An 18,900-nucleotide genomic window follows, 5' to 3' on the forward strand; every position below is an offset into this window, starting at 1 on the left:
TTTGAATGGTGTGTTTTATGGTTCAGCACAACAAGAAAACGGTCTATATGTGCTAGATACGAGCAAACACATTTATAACATAAATACCAAAAAGGCTAAAACACAAAGCGCATGGAATTACTTCAACGGAAAGGAATTCTACAATCATTTGACTTAAAGAAATTGATCAATGCGAATCTTGTTTACTTGGCAAAATGACAAAGCAACCTTTCTCAAAGGTGGGAGAAAGAGCAAGCGAACTACTAAGGCTAATACATACGGACGTATGTGAGCCTATGAGTACAAAAGATAGAGGTGAGTTCAACTATTTCATAACGTTTACAGACGACTTCAGTAGATATGGCTATATTTACTTAATGAAGCACAAGTCTGAATCGTTTGAGAAATTCCGAGAATTTCAAAATGAAGTAGAGAATCAACATGGCAAGAAAATCAAATCTCTAAGATCGGATCGAGGAGGTGAATATCTTAGCCACGAGTTTGATGACCATCTATAAGAATGCGGTATTCTTTCTGAATGGACTGCTCCGGGGACACCTCAATGGAATGGAGTGTCGGAACGGAGAAACAGGACCTTACTCGATATGGTCAGGTCAATGATGGGTCAGGTCGAACTTCCTTTACAGTTCTGGGGACATGCGTTGCAAACTGCAGCACTCACACTGAATCGTGCTCCGTCAAAAGCTGTTGAAAAGACTCCATACGAATTATGGACTGGGAAACTTCCAAAGTTGTCTTTTCTGAAGATTTGGGGTTGCGAAGCATATGTCAAGCGATTAATTTCGGACAAGCTACCACCAAAATCTGACAAATGTTTCTTCGTTCACTACAACAAAAACATTAATTAACAGCACCTATTTAATAGCGTTTATCAAAAAGCGCTATTATTTGAATGAATTAACAACACTTAATTTATTTTACACTGTTGTTATTGAAAGCAATCTTAATTTCCACTAAATATAATACAGGGCTTTTCTGTAAATGATTTTAGCTTGTTATTAGTATTTATCAAAAGTATTATGAAATCATGCATAAAAACAATCATCACTTTTCTTTAACTATACAGATTAGTATTTATCAAAAGCACTCCACCCCTAAAACCAAAACCCTTCCCACGTTCTACGACTTCTACCTCTTCCCTCCTTCTCCCACCACGATTTACACGGTTAAGGATCTATTGCCAATCGAATTCAAGAGTTTAATCCCAATCCGAATTCAAAAGTTTAATCCCAATCCAACTCGACTCAAAGCGAAATTTCTCAAATCCAAATTTACAGATTTCACTTCAATCTAAATCCAGATATTTTCATATTTATCTTCTTCTCCAGCGAATGTTTCTCGGCGGAGATTAATATCTGGCGAACATTTTTCCCGGCTTCTTGTGGTTGAATTATCAATTGTGAGTTTGAATTATCAATTGTTTAAGGTTTCTTACTGTTCTTTGTTAGGGTTTGTGTTTTGCTGTTTTCCCCCAACTTTTATTTGTTCGATTTAGAGTTTGAACTAATTTGTACTTGATTAAATTCTCAAATTATGTTCATTCTTGTTGATTAAGGTTTCCCACCATTACCGATTTAGGAGTTTGTTCAGCATCTAACACCTTCTCAATCGAGTGTCCTGCACAAGGTAAGAATTACGTTTCAGAGCTTCCATTTTTATGCGACTACTGCATTCTTATAAATGCTGATTAGAATTTTTTTCCCCTTTTTCTTTTGCCTGTGATGGTAAATTTAGGAAAGCATGTTAATTATTTCGTATTTTTCTTTGGTATTTCTTGAGTAAAAAAACAGTCTTGAACTACGATTCATGGAAGAAATTGGGGAAAACAATAAGACTGAGTACTGTTTTGTATCAACAGATTATGATTGTCGATTCATCGAATGATTACTTAAATTGATTTTAAGTTGTTTGATGGTATTTGTATTTATCTTGTCTCACTAGCATATGTTATTCCATTTTTCATTCTTTAGTTTTCTGTTGTATACATTTGGATTTTATATGCTAACTTGAATAGTGCTTATTATTTTGACTCATAGGTATTACGGCTTGCTCGTCAAAAAAAGAAAAAACCTACTAACTCATGTCACATCTATTTTTGACTAAAATAACAATTTGATAACCAAACAACCAAGTACCATCAAAGACTATGTTCAAAGATGAGTGTAACAAGTATTTTGGAAGATATGGTGTATAACAGGTGATTAGACATATGACTTGCAAATATTTCTATCTGGATTCTGGTATACAACATACTGTAGTAAATTCTTTGTGCATTTGTGCTTATATCGACACAAACTGAATTTTAGTTTGATGCCTTACTGAATTCTTGTGTACATATTAGGAATTACGTAAAGGGATTACTGCAGGGAAAGTTAATTTGAGCGAGAAACCAACCAATGATGAACCTTTGGTTTTTGCCAACAAGCAGGTATGATACCTTCAGATGACTTAGTCTAGCATGTTCTGTTGCTTTTTCTTTGGCATTCATCTTGTATTTTTTGAGTTTGTTTCTGCACGTCTGTATGATTATTTCTGCACTCACCCATTTTTTCTTTTCTTAGGAAGCAAAAGGCGCGTTTAAGTCACTTCTTGAGTCTGCAAATGTCCACTCTGACTGGAATTGAGATCAGGTATGGAGCTGATTTTTTTTGTGAATAAATGAAATAGTGTTAGGTTATGATACATATGACAAAACATAAATCATGCGGAAAAACCTTAATGCCAAGAAACATATTATTTACACATAATCAGTTAGCATAATTTAGGTGCATACACTTTGTAGCGTGCCCTCCCTAGCTGCGCCCGAACCGAACAAGAACAAGTCTTTAGGACTCCAAGTGTCGTCCCTCCGTAGAAAGTCCATAGCACGTCCGGATCCGCCTTAAGATTGACCAACTAGAATCCCCCTAAAGGTACTATAATTTTCGGCTAATTATGGGCAAAAATGTGGCTGCTTTTTCTGCTCAAAAATCATTTTTTATTGTATGAATACTTGTTGAAAAACTCGTGTATAAATTAATGACCCTAGGCATATATTTATAGAACCTTGGAAAAGATTTCGAATCCTGTTAGAATACTAATTAATTAATTAGAATCCTTTTAGAATTCTAAATAATTAATTTAATCTTTTAGGATTAGGATTTAATCAATGCACGAATTCCGAAAAGGTTTAGGATTCGTATAGCACACACACACGTAGCGCACGAGCACCGCACGCCCATGCGCAACCCTCGCGGCCCACGCTGAGCGCACGGCACACAGGCCCACTGCACGCGGCCCATTTGCTGATCCGTGTGCGCGCGCCAAGCCTTGGCTGGGCCTGGCCTTGCGCTGGGCCTAGTCGAGGCCTTGGCGTGTTTGCTTGATGCGTGTGGCTTGCTGGGCGACGACCTGGCTTCGTGCTGGGCCTTCGTCTAGCAAGCCTCGTCCGATGCTAATTCGTACGATACGTTTCCGATTAAATTCCCGATTCCGGAATTCATTTCCGATACGAACAATATTTAACATTTCCGATTCCGGAATTAATTTCCGTTTCGAACAAATATTTAATATTTCCGTTTCCGGAATTATTTTCCGATTCCGATAATATTTCCGATTCTGACAATATTTCCGTTTCCGGCAATATTTCCGATTCTGGCAATATTTCCATTTCCGATAATATTTTCCGATATGTACCATGTTTCCGTTTCTGGCAACATCTACGACTTGGATAATATTTATATTTCCGATACGATCCATATTTCCGTTTCCGGCAATATCATCGTTTCCGGAGTATTCATTTACTTGCCTTTGACGATCTCAGCTCCCACTGAAACCAAGATCCGTCGATTCCGAATATCCATAGATGGAGTATTTAATGCCATTAAATACTTGATCCGTTTACGTACTATTTGTGTGACCCTACGGGTTCAGTCAAAAGTAAGCTGTGGATTAATATCATTAATTCCACTTGAACTGAAGCGGCCTATAGCTAGGCATTCAGCTCACTTGATCTCACTGAATTATTAACTTGTTAATTAATACTGAACCGCATTTATTAGACTTATCATTAAATGTATACTTGGACTAAGGGCATTATTTCCTTCAGTCTCCCACTTGTCCTTAGGGACAAGTGTGCATGTCCTAATTCCTTTGTCGCTCGATGCTTGCTCTTGAGCATAAGGTAAGATTTGTCATCCTTATTATGTCCAGAGGTGTTTCTCGGTTTCAGAGTTCAACTGATCAAATAAACAGATAATCATAGCCTATGATTCATCTGAGCACGGCCATGCATTTTACAGTTTCTAGCTCTCCGAGTTGCCTTGTGCAACTTTCAGCATCTCATCCCGATTCATGGGAGGACAATCCCAATCTCGCGATCTTGAGATTAGACTTCGTCTGATAGGTGATTACCTGAGCGTTGCCTTTATAGCCTCCTTTTACGGTGCGCCGGTTGTCAACGTCAAAGTAAGCAGTTCTCAAACAAGTAATCTCAAATCACTCAGGTATTGTGGATTAGTGTCTAATAATTTTAATGAAATTTACTTATGACAGATTTCATCTCTTACAGTAAAGTTTCATAGGTCTATCCGATACTAGTCTTCCCAAAGTAAGTATCTATGCAAATGATTATGACATTGCCATGTCCACATAGTTCAAGAAACAGAACTACTAGTCATCTTGCATTCTAGTCGTCTAACGTTTTCTATGCGTCCATCTTTATAGAAAACTCCGACCAGGGACCATTTTCAACTTTTGACATTCAAGTTCACTTGATAGATATTTCTTAGTCACAGGACTGGTCCTGAAAATCTATCTTGAATATTTCGCCAAATTGAAGGGACTCGTCATTTAATACTAAACCAAGATTAAATGGAATATGAAAATACATTTCATATATGATAAATGTTCAACCCTAATGTTTTACAACCATGGGCCTCAAACCCATCTTTAAAACAACTAATGGAATTCAAAGTTATGCTTGATTTCCAGTGCCACAATGTGAGTGTTGTTTCTCACTTGTTGCATAGGTTTAGTTATCATGCTTTGCCAATCTTAATATCCTTTTTATCGAATGTTCTTCGAAATAGATGATAAGATCTTTTGAGTTTGTTTATTATGTGATCTAGTCTTTCTTACTTTGATAGTGGTTATACGCATTTTGCAATGAAGAACCATCAAGTCAGCAAACATGTGATCCACCCAAGTTCAGTGGAGAACTCTTTAACTTAAACAACCCTGTTTTATTGCTTCTTAGGCAATAAGTACTTTTACTTCAACTGTTTAGGTTGCTAGCGATGCTTTGTTTGGATTTACTTATCCATGCAATTCACAGATATGCGGAAGACTTTCCAACTATATCTTGGAACATAGAAATTATTATTTTAATTTGCCACGCAACAACTCATGGTCTCCAATCCATGTTTCCATTTCAAGAAACAATGCATATAGCTCGTTCTTGCCAATGGTTAACTCCAAAGGGATCTTGCTTGATCCTTTGCCAGTGTTTATGCGTGAAGCATCAATATTTAGCATATCTTTATTTCCTTGAATCAAGAACTACTCTTATGTACCTTTTCAAGTACCATAAGATTTTCTTGATCTCAATCTAGTTGATCTTCACTTAGATCAATAGAGATTGGTATATGTTCGTCATGCCCAAAGTCATACGATATGTTTTTGGAGATCCTCATATTATATCATACATGATAAATTCTTTTACAGAATTATCCTCAATTGAATTCTATTCATGTAACTTTAGCTCTTTCAATTTCAGCAGATACTGAATCCAGCTAAATTCTTTGACATATAATATAGGTTTAAGAATCTCACTTGGATCCTTTGATGTTTAACTTAGTAAATGCTTATACATAGTTCAAACATTATTTACTTCGATTTATTCACATGGGTCGAATATCTCCATTGGAGTCTTTCGTGTTTGATTTGGTAAATGCCATTACTTAATCTAAAACAATATTATAAGATCTTAAATAGATCTTAATACCCAGTATGTACTAAGTTTCGCCATGGTCCATCATTGATGAATAATTTCAAATCTAAGTCATTAGCATTTGAATGTTATTTCATAATAGAGAGATATGTGTGTGATACACATAGGACCAATTAAGTTTTACGTACTCCCACTAAACTTCTTATATATCTTTAAGAATTATGTGCATTTATGGAACTAAAATACTTATTAGCTTCACTAAAATACAATTCCAATTCCCAATTTCTTGCTTAAATTTGTACTTAGATTTCATAAGCTAGCTTTCCTTTTCAAGCATTATTTGGATCCACAAATCCTATGACTTGCCATATACATAGTTTCTTCCAACATTTGATTGAGGAATACGTTTTGTCATCCAATTGCCATATGTACCAATATGCAATCATTGCATGAATTATAGACTTGAGCATTACGATTATGCATGAGGTTTCAACACAATCCACGCCGTGAATTTTCTTGTAACCTTTAGCAACTAATCTAGCTTTGTGCGTGAACACAATTTCATGTTTGATGGTTTTTATCCTTAAAACAAACTTGCAACCAATATGTGTGAAACTATTCTTGCAAATCAACAAAATGTCAATTTTGTCATCAAAACATTGATTATGTTTTATGGTCTTTAACCATCTAAAACATTTGAGTCTGTATATGGCCTCTAACCATTTTAGGGAATCTAGGTTCGTCATAGCTTTCTTATAAGTTCACAAACTCATTAATCTACATGATAATAGTTTGACTATAAATTGTAGGTTTCTTCACTATCTAATAGAAGAATTGCATAGCTTCAGTGACCTAAACTCCATGCCTACTAGGGTATAGAACATCAAACAATAGAATATCAACAGCCACTTGAAAGTCCTTTGAATACTCTGTTCTCCTTGAAGCACTTGTAAAGTCTTCTAAGAGATGTCTATTCTTTAAAGCCACTTCTAAAATCCTTAAAGGATAAGTGTTCGGATTTTCTGAAGAACTTTGAAAAGCCTCCTGAATGTCCGTTTATGTTTGTTGTTCGCCTCGAAGACTTTCGAGGTCTATTTTCTCCCACTTGTCATTTTGGAAACGAATCTCCAAAAGGACACTATTTCGAGCAAACAAACATTATGTTCTCAAAAATTCGTGGTAGAAACAATACCATTGTGTCTCATTTGAATAAATCACAATGAAACATATATCTATACTTGGGCCTTAGTTTGTTGAATAACAAACACTAAGCTCCCACTGAGTTTAGGAACTCTTTAGATATATTATGAAAAGATATTCTGAAATTACTTTTCAATAGCTTTGACGAATTTGGTTTAGTTTGGTGGTAGTTGAGCATTTTGTTTAGAAATTATAGGAAAATTCTTTATGATTAATCATTGATCGAATCAAGTACTAATTGACTTCGATTATTCCAACTTATATATGCCATATCTTATGGAGCTAGATCGTGAAATTACAACACACAATCATTCATGATCATTTTTGTTCTTAAAGTAATCATCGTCATGATATAACCTAGATCTTTATGATTTCTTGCCATGTGGATTTTATACTTCTGAATCTTTGAACTAGACGAACGGATTCAAACTTATATCACTTTGAGTAAATAAACCAATATTCACTCAAATATAGGTGAAATAATAAAGTCATAAAATCTTTCTTTAGCTTTGAACTCTATTGTCTAGGCGTTCTAACAATAGTTCATATCTTTTGTTACTTTAAACAAGTGAGACTAGCTTGTCTTGAATTGATCTAGAAATCAATCAACTTTCAAAAGTCCATCAAAATAGAGCTTTAGAACGTTAACTTGTTGATATGGTCTAAGTAACAATGCCAAAGATTTGTGGAACTCAAATCAAGAGATTGATTTGAACCTAGTAAAGTTCTTATTGTTAAAGAGTTGTTTGTTTTTAATCAAGCATATTGACTGAACCAGTAAATGACCATTTCATTCAAATAAACAAACAAACAAGCATTGTTTTTGTTCTTCTGAATGTGAGTCTTTCTGTGTTTGAAGCAGAAATTTAGGTATGCTGATTATGGAACAAAATAGCCATTAGGTTCCAGCCTTTGAAAGGACTTAAAACAAACTAGATGACCCTACAACTAATGTAGCATTGCCATGCTTCATTTCCATTTGTAGGTCATTAGTGTATCCTAGCTTCCATTGTTTGAGTTATTACTGAAGTAAGAACCTCAAGCGGTATATGATACCAAGGAAGTTTGATTGCTAGGTCACTTCTCTTTAAATATAAACTTATAGGTAGAAACGGAATCGTAAATTCCTTTCATTTGTTCCTTGTTTTCCTATTTCTTGTATCCTTTCATATAGCCTTAAGAATTGAATTCTCTGGTATTTGACTTTTATACTTTGTTTAGACATGTCCAATGTCACTTCAACAAAGTTCTTACCATTTTATGTTGAATATTTTGCTTCAACTAGATGATCTTACCAGAAGCTTCTAAAGTTCTCTAAGCATCGATATATTCGAATGTCTAGGGACTAGACTCATTCGAGAATTAAATGGTCAAAGATATTGGGTTGTTAACCATTGGTAAAGCTGAGCGTTTAAACTTAGTGCTTTATGATCTCAAAACTACATTGTATTTTGAATTCACAAGCACCAATCTGTTTTCCATTAGATTTTGATACTTGAAAACAACCATAAAAGTCGCTAAAAGAAACGTACATTTTTTTAATTTCTCACTTTCTCTCATTTCCGTGAATCGTTCTTGGATTCACTACCAATCGAGGAAATTTACTGTTACCTTTCTAAAAGGATTTATTGCAGTGCAAGATATTTAATTATAAACAATAATTAAACCATACATTGAAGCATGCAAAGTCTAAACATTTATCATGAGTAATAACTTGAAAATTAAAGCAATCATGCAATTTAAACAAGTCATTAGCATTTTATTCGAATTATGTGTTCCGGCAGGTGTGAATAAAATGATCCCAAGACCCTAAAAACCATTGAAGAATTAAGAACATTATGTATTTTGACTCAATTCTAAAATCTTTTAGGTAAGCAAAAGCCTTTTGCTAATAGTCTAGAAACTACTCTTGGTTGATAGGTACGTCTAAGAACTTTATTAGGTAAACCTATCGAATTTTCCACGACATAAAAGGACTACTTACTCATATCATTGAGTTTCACCAAAACTAACATGTACTCACAATTGTTTGTGTACCTTACCCCTTTAGGATCAATAAGTAACACCTCGCTGAGCGTAAAACTATTACTAGATTGATGTAAAGGTTATCCAAGTAAGTGTTATTTTGGCATGGCACCTTTTAACTCAATTTTTAAACTTTGGAACTTAAGGCTCTTACTATGTTGGTTAGATTTTAAGTGAACTAAAATCCTTAATCATGCAACATAATCAAGCCACAATCTCATGCATATTTAAGACATATTTAAAACCAATAAATAACTTAAAGCATGCATAAGATAAATGTGATCTAGTATGGCCCGACTTCATCTTGAAGCTTCAACTTCAAAGTCCGTCTTGAAAATGGATTGGAAACTCCGTCTTGAATTTCACCGTGGGAGGCGCCATTTTCTTCAAATAGGATCAGCTATAATTAAACTAATTACAACTATTTGATGGTACGCAGACCATTTGAAAAACAAACTTTGGTGCATTAGACCAATTACATTCAAATTAATGGTACGCAAACCATATTTTCTATCCTATTTGGGCCATACTAGTCACTTCATAACCTGCAAAACAGTACATATACAATATATACCATTCATCCATTCATTATCATGAATGGCCCACATAGACATGTTAGTAAAACACATTGTATGCATCACATAAATATTTGCAGCAATTAATCAAGGGCACCAATAATCTACCAATTATTCAGTCCTTATTAATTCTAATCAAGTTGTTTAACCTTAAAGGATTTGTAGACCTAATCAAGAGTTTATGACTAAAGGCTCCCACTTAAACCAATAACTTTATATGCTTTACTAATTTTAAACATAAAAATGTATTTCTAGTCTAACCGGAAACATACAAGTTTAATTAAAATTTAAAGCTCATATAAAATTATAATCTAATCCATTTAGTTTAATTTATTTTTCAGTTGATTTAAACGAATTTAAATTAATCCAAGGTTTAATTTTAGTAAAATAATTAGTATAAATTGAAATTTATAACAATTCTAATATTCAAAATTAAAATCCATGAAAACAATTTAAATTATTAATTTTAAAATTAATTAAAATTATTTCCGAACTGAAAATTCAAATCAAAATTCAAAATGACTCAATCGCAACACGACGAGGACCTTGGGCTTGTCAAGCCCCATCGAGTGCACGACTGATCGCACGGCCATGGCACAATGCAGCAGCAGCTACACGCAAGAGATGCACCGCTCGCTAGGCGCGAGCAATCTCTCGTGACGAGGCAGGGCTCGTTGGTGCGCGGAGCAGTGCTCGCTGGGCGACCCAGCTTGCGCTCTCCCGCGCGCGCGCCTCGACCTTATGCCACGCCCCTTCGCCCACCGCCCATCAACACAGTACACACGCCCAGGCTCCTTGCCTCGCGCGCTCGCCATGACTTGGTTGCTCGCTGCATTCGTACCGCACGGGCGACGAGCTCCCTTGCTCGTCGTCGCGTGCCCGAACTATACAACACCCCTTAAGGGTAACACGTAGCTTCCATTGCTTTGTGCGTGCAACATTTATGGGTGTTTTTCATAAAAATATAAAATTTTTAATTCAAAATTAATGACAAATTCATAAACATATTAATTTCATAATTTTAGGGCAAAAAATCGAAAATTTATTAATCAATTAATTTCCGATTAACATGGATTCAAATCTAGGTCATAAAAATTTAAAATTTAACATAAATTAACAATTTTTATGGTGGTTTTTAATCATTGATACCTAATTAAATTATTAATTAATTATGAAAATCAAATTAATTCTAAATTATTCGAATTTCAACAAATTAATCATAATTACAAATTAGGTTGTATAATTAACAAGTCTACGCATTCAAAGTTGTTAAACATATACTGTAGGTTAATCAAAAACTCAATATTTATCAACAAGAATCGCAAATATTCAATTTAACATCTTAAATTTACAAACTTTTGCGTTCGAAAAACTAAAACCTCAGAAAAGTCATAGTTAGGCTTCGAATTTGGGAATTCTGGGTTTGGCGAAAAATAGTAATTTTGTCAAAATTTGAGAATGCCTTTTACATGCGGAATTGACACAAAAATCACTCGATTTCGTTGAATAACGAATAAACTGCCAAAAATTGCGTAGATATAATTAAATAAACGCAATTTGCAATTAATTAACAATTACGAAAATTAATCACCCCTTTTTAATTCTTTGCAAATTTGAAAATTTTAACCATGTCATGCAATTTAGATTATGAAAATAATAAGAGGCTCGTGATACCACTGTTAGGTTATGATACATATGACAAAACATAAATCATGCGGAAAAACCTTAATGCCAGGAAACATATTATTTACACATAATCAGTTAGCATAATTTAGGTGCATACACTTTATAGCGTGCCCTCCCTAGGTGCGCCCGAACCGAACAAGAACAAGTCTTTAGGACTCCAAGTGTCGTCCCTCCGTAGATAGTCCACAACACGTCTGGATCCGCCTTAAGATTGACCAACTAGAATCGCCCTTAAGGTACTAATTTTCGGCTAATTATGGGCAATAATGTGACTGATTTTTCTGCTCAAAAATAAATGTTTTATTGTATGAATACTTGTTGAAAAACTCGTGTATAAATTTATGACCCTAGGCATATATTTATAGAACCTTGGAAAGGATTTCGAATCCTGTTAGAATACTAATTAATTAATTAGAATCCTTTTAGAACTCTAAATAATTAACTTAATCGTTTAGTATTAGGATTTAATCACTGCACGAATTCCGATAGCTTTAGGATTCGTATAGCACACACACAGGCCCACTGCACGCAGCCCATTTGCTGATCTGTGTGCGCGCGCCAAGCCTTGGCTGGGCCTGGCCTTGTGCTGGGCCTGGTCGAGGCCTTGGCGTGTTTGCTTGATGTGTGTGGCTTGCTGGGCGACGGCCTGGCTTCTTGCTGGGCCTTCATCTAGCAAGCCTCGTCCGATGTTAATTCGTACGATACGCTTCCGATTAAATTCCCGATTCCGGAATTCATTTTCCGATACGAACAATATTTAACATTTCTGATTCCGGAATTAATTTCCGTTTCGAACAAATATTTAATATTTCCGTTTCCGGAATTATTTTCCGATTCCGATAATATTTCCGATTCTGACAATATTTCCGTTTCCGGCAATATTTCCATTTCCGATAATATTTTCCGATATGTACCATGTTTCCGTTTCCGGCAACATCTTCGACATGGATAATATTTATATTTCCGATACGATCCATATTTCCGTTTCCGGCAATATCATCGTTTCTGGAGTATTCATTTACTTGCCTTTGACGATCTCAGCTCCCACTGAAAACAATATCCGTCGATTCCGAATATCCATAGATGGAGTATTTAATGCCATTAAATATTTGATCCGTTTACGTACTATTTGTGTGACCCTACGAGTTCAGTCAAAAGTAAGCTGTGGATTAATATCATTAATTCCACTTGAACTGAAGCGTCCTCTAGCTAGGCATTCAGCTCACTTGATCTCACTGAATTATTAACTTGTTAATTAATACTGAACCGCATTTATTAGACTTATCATTAAATGCATACTTGGACCAAGGGCATTATTTCCTTCAAATAGCACAAACTATGTCCGGTTAGCTTGTCTATGGTTTAATGTTTTATTTAAATATATTACCAGGTTATGAGGGTGATAGTCAATGACAAGAGGTATGGTGCTCTGAAAACATTAGGGGAGCGGAAGCAAACTTTTAACGAGTAGTATTACATTGATAATGCTTTTCTGCAACCTGTATTGCTTTTCTTGGTTTGTTTAGATCTCTAGGTTATCTTTCTGTTTATTTTGTGTTCAGAAGACACTTTTTATTGTTATTAATATCAAGTTTGTTCACGACTTCCTTTTTAACAGGAGGCTGAGGAGCGACGCTTGAGGCAGAAGAAAGCAAAGGAAGAGTTTACAAAAATGTTGGAAGTATGCTGCTTTCCTTCGATGCTTTTTCTCCTGATTTTTTCCATTGCATTGTTTCCTTTTATCATTTTGTTTGCTATGTTGGGGAACGGGCTGTGAGTTTGATAATAACATAATTTTTTTATTTGCTTTAAAGGAGTCAGAGGTACTTACATCATCGATAAAATGGAGGTATATGTTTTGTGAGTGTACCCTTCACAATTAACTTGCAAGCTTGATCTGCTTCCTCTGAATTGAAGCAGATGTTGTGATTCTTATTTAGATTCGTTCTGGTCTGTTTAATTGTTCTGATTAGAGTTTGATGTCATCAGTAAAGCTGTTACTATGTTTGAAGATGATGAGCGGTTCAAAGCTGTCGAAAAGCCGAAAGATCGGCAGGAGCTTTTCGATAATTACTTGGTGGAACTCCAAAAAAGGCAAGTATTGGATTTAAATAGCATCTTGTGAAGGATAAAAGTTCCGAAATAATGTGACTAACAGTTACTATAACGGAGAATGCTAAATATGCTTCCCTTAAACACTTATGCTGTCATGTGGATGATGTGTCACTTTAGCAAACAACATTTAATACCCTTTTTCAATATCAATCTAAAAATCATGCGGTGATTTGAAGAAGTTGAAGTAGTCTGTCTCTTATATAAACCAAACCAAAGAAAAGAGGAGATTGCTTCATGGTACTATCTTATTAAACCAAAGAACACAATAGTAAAATTCTTCCATTTTCTTTTTGTGTTATCTTCGTTCCTCCTCTAGAAATTGAGGCTGAATCAAAAGTTCAACCTAAGCTAATCCCAGGTCTTGGGCGTCAAATATTCAAAACTAATTGATTGTATTTTGCCTGTGTAGTGTCCTCGGCAAAAGAATGTTAAGGATTCTGGTTATTATGTCATGAGATATATGAAGATGTATGTACTTTTCTTTGTTCAATTAAGCCTAGACATTATTATATGCATTGTCACTAATTATGTTAATTTTCTCATTTTGTAGTACTTTCATGATTGCAATGTTCTGAATTATGATCAAGGACAAATTTATGAAGTCAGAGCTCAATTGACGCGTCATGTTCTTCTCGTGTGAATATTGTGATGCATAATTATGTTTTTCGACTAGAATTTCTCTAGAACATTTTAATTTTATTTTATTGGTTTGAAATTAAAAGAAGTACTATATGACAACGATACTTCTTTCTGTTTTCTAGTGTGTTTTTATTGTACTGTGTATTTAGGCATATATGATTTTAAGTTATGTACGAGACATCGAGACGTTTATTTGATATGATAGAAATGAAGTTGGATCTTATATATATTCAATTTGATTACTCTGTGTATGTTCTAAAATGATTTAATATTTTATTACAGGTATTTAATAATTAAAAATTAAAATTTAAAAAGAGTCCGACAAAAATTAAAAAATGCACTTAATCAACAGCGCTTTTTAGTTACACGCTATTAATTAATTTAAATTAAATTAATCACAAAATTTCCCGCCATACTGAAGCTTTAATAGCGCTTATATATTGAATGCCGTTAAATGAGGAAAAAATGACAGCGCTTTTAAAAAGTGCTGTCATTCTTTTAACAGCGCTGCTAATTAATAACGCTTTAAAAGCGATGTCTTTCATTGAAAAAAGCGCTATTAAAAGCTTATTTTGTTGTAGTGGTTGGGTATCCAAAAGAAACAAAGGGGTATTATTTCTACAACAAGTCAGACAACAAGGTTTTCGCTGCTCGTGACGGTGTCTTTTTGGAAAGAAATCATATTTCCAAATTGACAAGTGTGAGAATAATAGACCTCGAAGAGATTCGAGACGAACAACGAACTCAGAACTCTTTAGAAGAAGTTCAGGTTGATGAACCTCCAAGGTCTTTAGAAGAGCTAGTGGGAGTAGTTCCTCAAAACGTTGTTGCCCCTCGTAAGTCAAGTAGAACTATTTTTCAGCCGGACAGATGGACAGGCGTCCTCTTGACTGAAAAATTAGACGTTCTCATATTGGATAGTGATGAACCTATGACTTACAAGCAAGCTATGACGAGCCCAAGCTCCACTAAATGGTTAGAGGCCATGCAATCTGAAATAGACTCCATGTCTGAAAATCAAGCCTGGGATTTGGTTGATTTGTCGGATGGGTTCACACCTATCGGATGCAATTGGGTCTTCAAGTTGAAGAAAGACAAAGATGGAATTGTATACATATACAAAGATAGATTGGTAGCAAAAGGTTACAGGCAAGTTCACGGCGTTGACTACGATGAAACCTTTTCTCCAGTCGCGATGCTTAAGTCTATTTAGATAATCCTTGCGATTGCCGCTTTTCATGACTATGAAATATGGCGAATGGATGTCCAAACTTCCTTCTTGAATAGTGTTCTTGAAGAGACTGTGTTTATGACACAGCCGGAGGGTTTTGTCGATCAAAAGAACCAAGGAAAGGTATGCAAGCTTAAAAAGTCCATCTACGGACTAAAGCAGGCATCAAGGAGTTGGAATAAACGATTTGATGAAGCAGTCAATAAGTTTGGCTTCATCAAGAATCAGGGCGAATCTTGTGTATACAAGAAGGTCAATGGGAGTAAAATTGCATTCCTAGTCTTGTATGTTGATGACATACTGCTTATTGGAAACGACATTCCTATGTTGGAGTCTGTAAAGACTTGGCTTGGGAAGTGTTTCTCAATGAAGGACTTAGGAGAGGCACAGTACATATTGGGTATCAAGATCTATAGGGATAGATCTAAGAGGATGATTGGACTAAGCCAAAGCACTTACATTTACAAAGTGCTAGCTAGGTTCAATATGATGGAAGCCAAGAGAGGCCATCTACCCATGTCACATGGCACATATCTAAGCAAGAATCAGTGTCCCAAAACATTTGATGAGCGTAGAAAGATGAGTGGAACTCCATACGCTTCGGCTATTGGGTCCATCATGTATGTTATGATTTGTACAAGGCCGGATGTTTCGTTCGCACTCAGTGCAACGAGCAGGTACCAGTCAGAACCACGTGAGGCGCATTGGACTGCTGCCAAGAACATCCTAAAGTACTTGAAAAGGACTAAGGATCAGTTTCTGTTTTATGGTGGTACAAATGAGTTGATTGTTAAGGGCTATACGGACGCAAGCTTTCAAACCGACAGAGATGATTTCAGATCACAGTCTGGGTTTGTGTTCTGCCTCAACGGCGGAGCAGTAAGCTGGAAAAGTGCTAAGCAAAGCACTATTGCGGATTCTATAACTGAAGCCGAGTACATTGCTACCTCAGAAGCAGCAAAGGAAGCTGTTTGGATTCGAAAGTTCATCAAAGAACTCGGTGTTGTCCCCTCCATTAAAGGACCAGTGGCTTTGTATTGTGACAATAGCGGAGCCATTGCCCAGGCAAAGGAGCCTAGGAGCCACCAGAAGTCCAAGCACGTACTGCGGCGATTTCATATACTTCGAGAGATCGTTGAAAGAAAGGAAATCGAGATTTGGAAGGTTGGAACTGACGACAACGTCGCGAATCCATTGACTAAACCGTTGCCACAAGTGAAAGACAACACACATGTAGCAACCATGGGAATCAAGCATGTTGGAGAATGGCTTTGATTTTCTAAGTATTGTTTTAGAACATCTGTTAGATCTATGTTTAAAACAATAGGTTTAACCATTTCATATTTATGAAATTTATTATTTCATATTTATTTAATTGTGGTTTAGAATTAAATGATAAGTCCATGTGATTCAAATCATTCAAATGGGATGTCAAGATGGATTCTTCGACAAAGAAACACCCACAAGTGAACTTGAATATTGAAGTCACAAAGGATCCCTAATCCAGGTCATTGAAAGGTGGATGACCAATCACTAATGAAGATTAGATTGCAAGTAGATTACTTAGTTCTATTTCTTGAACTAGAGTGACTGGATGTCATAATCTTTTGCATAGATACTTATTGGATCTTGTATCGGATTGACCATGAGAACACTTTAAGAGATTAAAGTCATGTCATAGGAGTTCTCATTAATGGTGATTAGAAACCATTCCTCAGAACATGAGCGATTATGTCTGCTCGTTTGAGAATTAGTTCGCCTTGATGCTCGCTAAACGTCGCACCGTAAAAGGAGGCTATAAAAGCAGTTATTGGGCGTACTATGAATCAAAGTGAGTGTTCATAGATTGCAAGAATGGATTATCCTCCTATCTTTGATAGGATATGGTGTTGTTGTGTAACAAGGCCTCTCGGAGAGTTAGATACTGTATAATGCATGGCCGTGCTCGGAATGGTTAAGGCTTAACCTTCTGCAAAAGTTTGACAGTTGAACTCTGTAATCCGAGAAACACTTCTGGACCTAATAAGGATGGCTTGGATCTTACCTTATGTTCAGTAAGTAACACTAAGTGACAAAGGAATGTGAATGCACACTTGTCTGAATGACAAGTGGGAGACTGAAGGAAATATCCCTTCACCCAAGGTGCATTAAGTCTAATATCAAGGTTCAGATTAATTGCGAACAATTAATTCAGTGAGATCAAGTGATCGGAACAGCTAGCTGGAGAAATGCTTCCGATCAATGAGTTCTAATGAATATTAAACTCACAGCTTACTCTTGACTGAACCTACAAGGTCACACCAACGACAAGTAACAGATCACCGGATTAAATGAATTGGAAATTCATTTAATAGCTTTTCGGGAATTAGTTGGAAAACGTATTATACGATACGACCTTGCATCGGAATCGTATATCGTATCGCGGATATTCGTAAGCTGGGCGAGACGAATAATCGTATCGTACGACGGTGATTTGTCGTATACGAAACGATAAATAATATATCGGAAATATATTAAATCGCGAATACGAAGGGCATCGGAGTTGCCGACCCGTCGAGCCAAGCACGTAAGCGTGCAAGGCCCAACGAGCCAGAAAGCTCGCGAGCAAAGGAGAGCAAGGCCAGCCCATTGGGAACGAGCACGCAACAAGCAACACGCAGCGACGAGCGAGCAGGCCCATGGCCCGGCTGCTCAGCGCGCGCGCGCTGTGGGCTTCAGCCTGCAGTGTGTGTTGCTGGGCGGCGGGCTGTGTGGTCCGTGTGCTCGTATGTGGCCGGTCAAGGCTTGCTAAGTGTTGACCGGTTACATCACTTAATATAATAGGTCAATTGTATTATTCCAACACACACAATTCAATACTCAAACCCTAGAGTCACAGAGAACCCTAATTCTCTCTATGCCTCCAAAGTGAGTTCTTCCCAAAAGCAAAGTATCTTGATCGATTGTCTAAGCTACGATAATCAAGACGGATCTGGTCGTTTCGGTGAACCAAGTAGAGGAACGACAAGTGGAGTTCTAAGTTTGTGTTCGTTGACAATTTGTGGATAACACGCTTCAAACATAAGTATGCTTAATCTGTGCTTTATACATGCTTCCTGGCTTTGGGGATTGTTTCCGCACATGTTATTATGTTCAACTGTATTCCCCTACAATTCCATGCATTCTTGGACAAGTTTGTAGAGGTTTTCATAGATGATATTCTGGCCTACTATAAGAATGAGGAGGATCATGCAGAACACTTAAGGTCAGTGCTGAGTACCCTAAGAGACAATCAGTTGTATGCCAAATTCTCGAAGTTTGAATTCTGGCTGGAAAGGGTTGCGTTCTTAGGACATGTTGTATCCAAGGAAGGAGTTGCAGTGGATCCTGCAAAGATAAAAGCTGTTAGTGAGTGGCCTACACCTAAGAGTGTCACCGATATTCGGAGTTTTCTTGGTTTAGCGGGTTATTATAGACGCTTTGTGCAAGACTTTTCCAGAATCGCCAAACCAATGACAACC

The 18,900-nt window shown here is 36.3% G+C and overlaps 2 long non-coding RNA genes across 2 annotated transcripts; both read left to right on the top strand.

The window, feature by feature from the left end:
- The first annotated feature begins 12,823 nt into the window (after positions 1-12,823).
- LOC110793763 (uncharacterized) lies at positions 12,824-13,509 on the top strand. The gene is made up of 4 exons (XR_002534788.2): positions 12,824-12,931; positions 13,034-13,096; positions 13,230-13,264; positions 13,405-13,509. It is a non-coding gene; the product is annotated as an uncharacterized lncRNA (long non-coding RNA).
- Positions 13,510-13,515: 6 nt separating this feature from the next.
- LOC110793764 (uncharacterized) lies at positions 13,516-14,411 on the top strand. Its single transcript, XR_002534789.2, has 3 exons — positions 13,516-13,767; positions 13,940-13,998; positions 14,081-14,411. It is a non-coding gene; the product is annotated as an uncharacterized lncRNA (long non-coding RNA).
- Positions 14,412-18,900: the final 4,489 nt, after the last annotated feature.

This window comes from Spinacia oleracea, chromosome 6 (genome assembly GCF_020520425.1).
Source record: "Spinacia oleracea cultivar Varoflay chromosome 6, BTI_SOV_V1, whole genome shotgun sequence".
In the NCBI taxonomy this organism is placed as follows: Eukaryota; Viridiplantae; Streptophyta; class Magnoliopsida; order Caryophyllales; family Amaranthaceae; genus Spinacia; species Spinacia oleracea.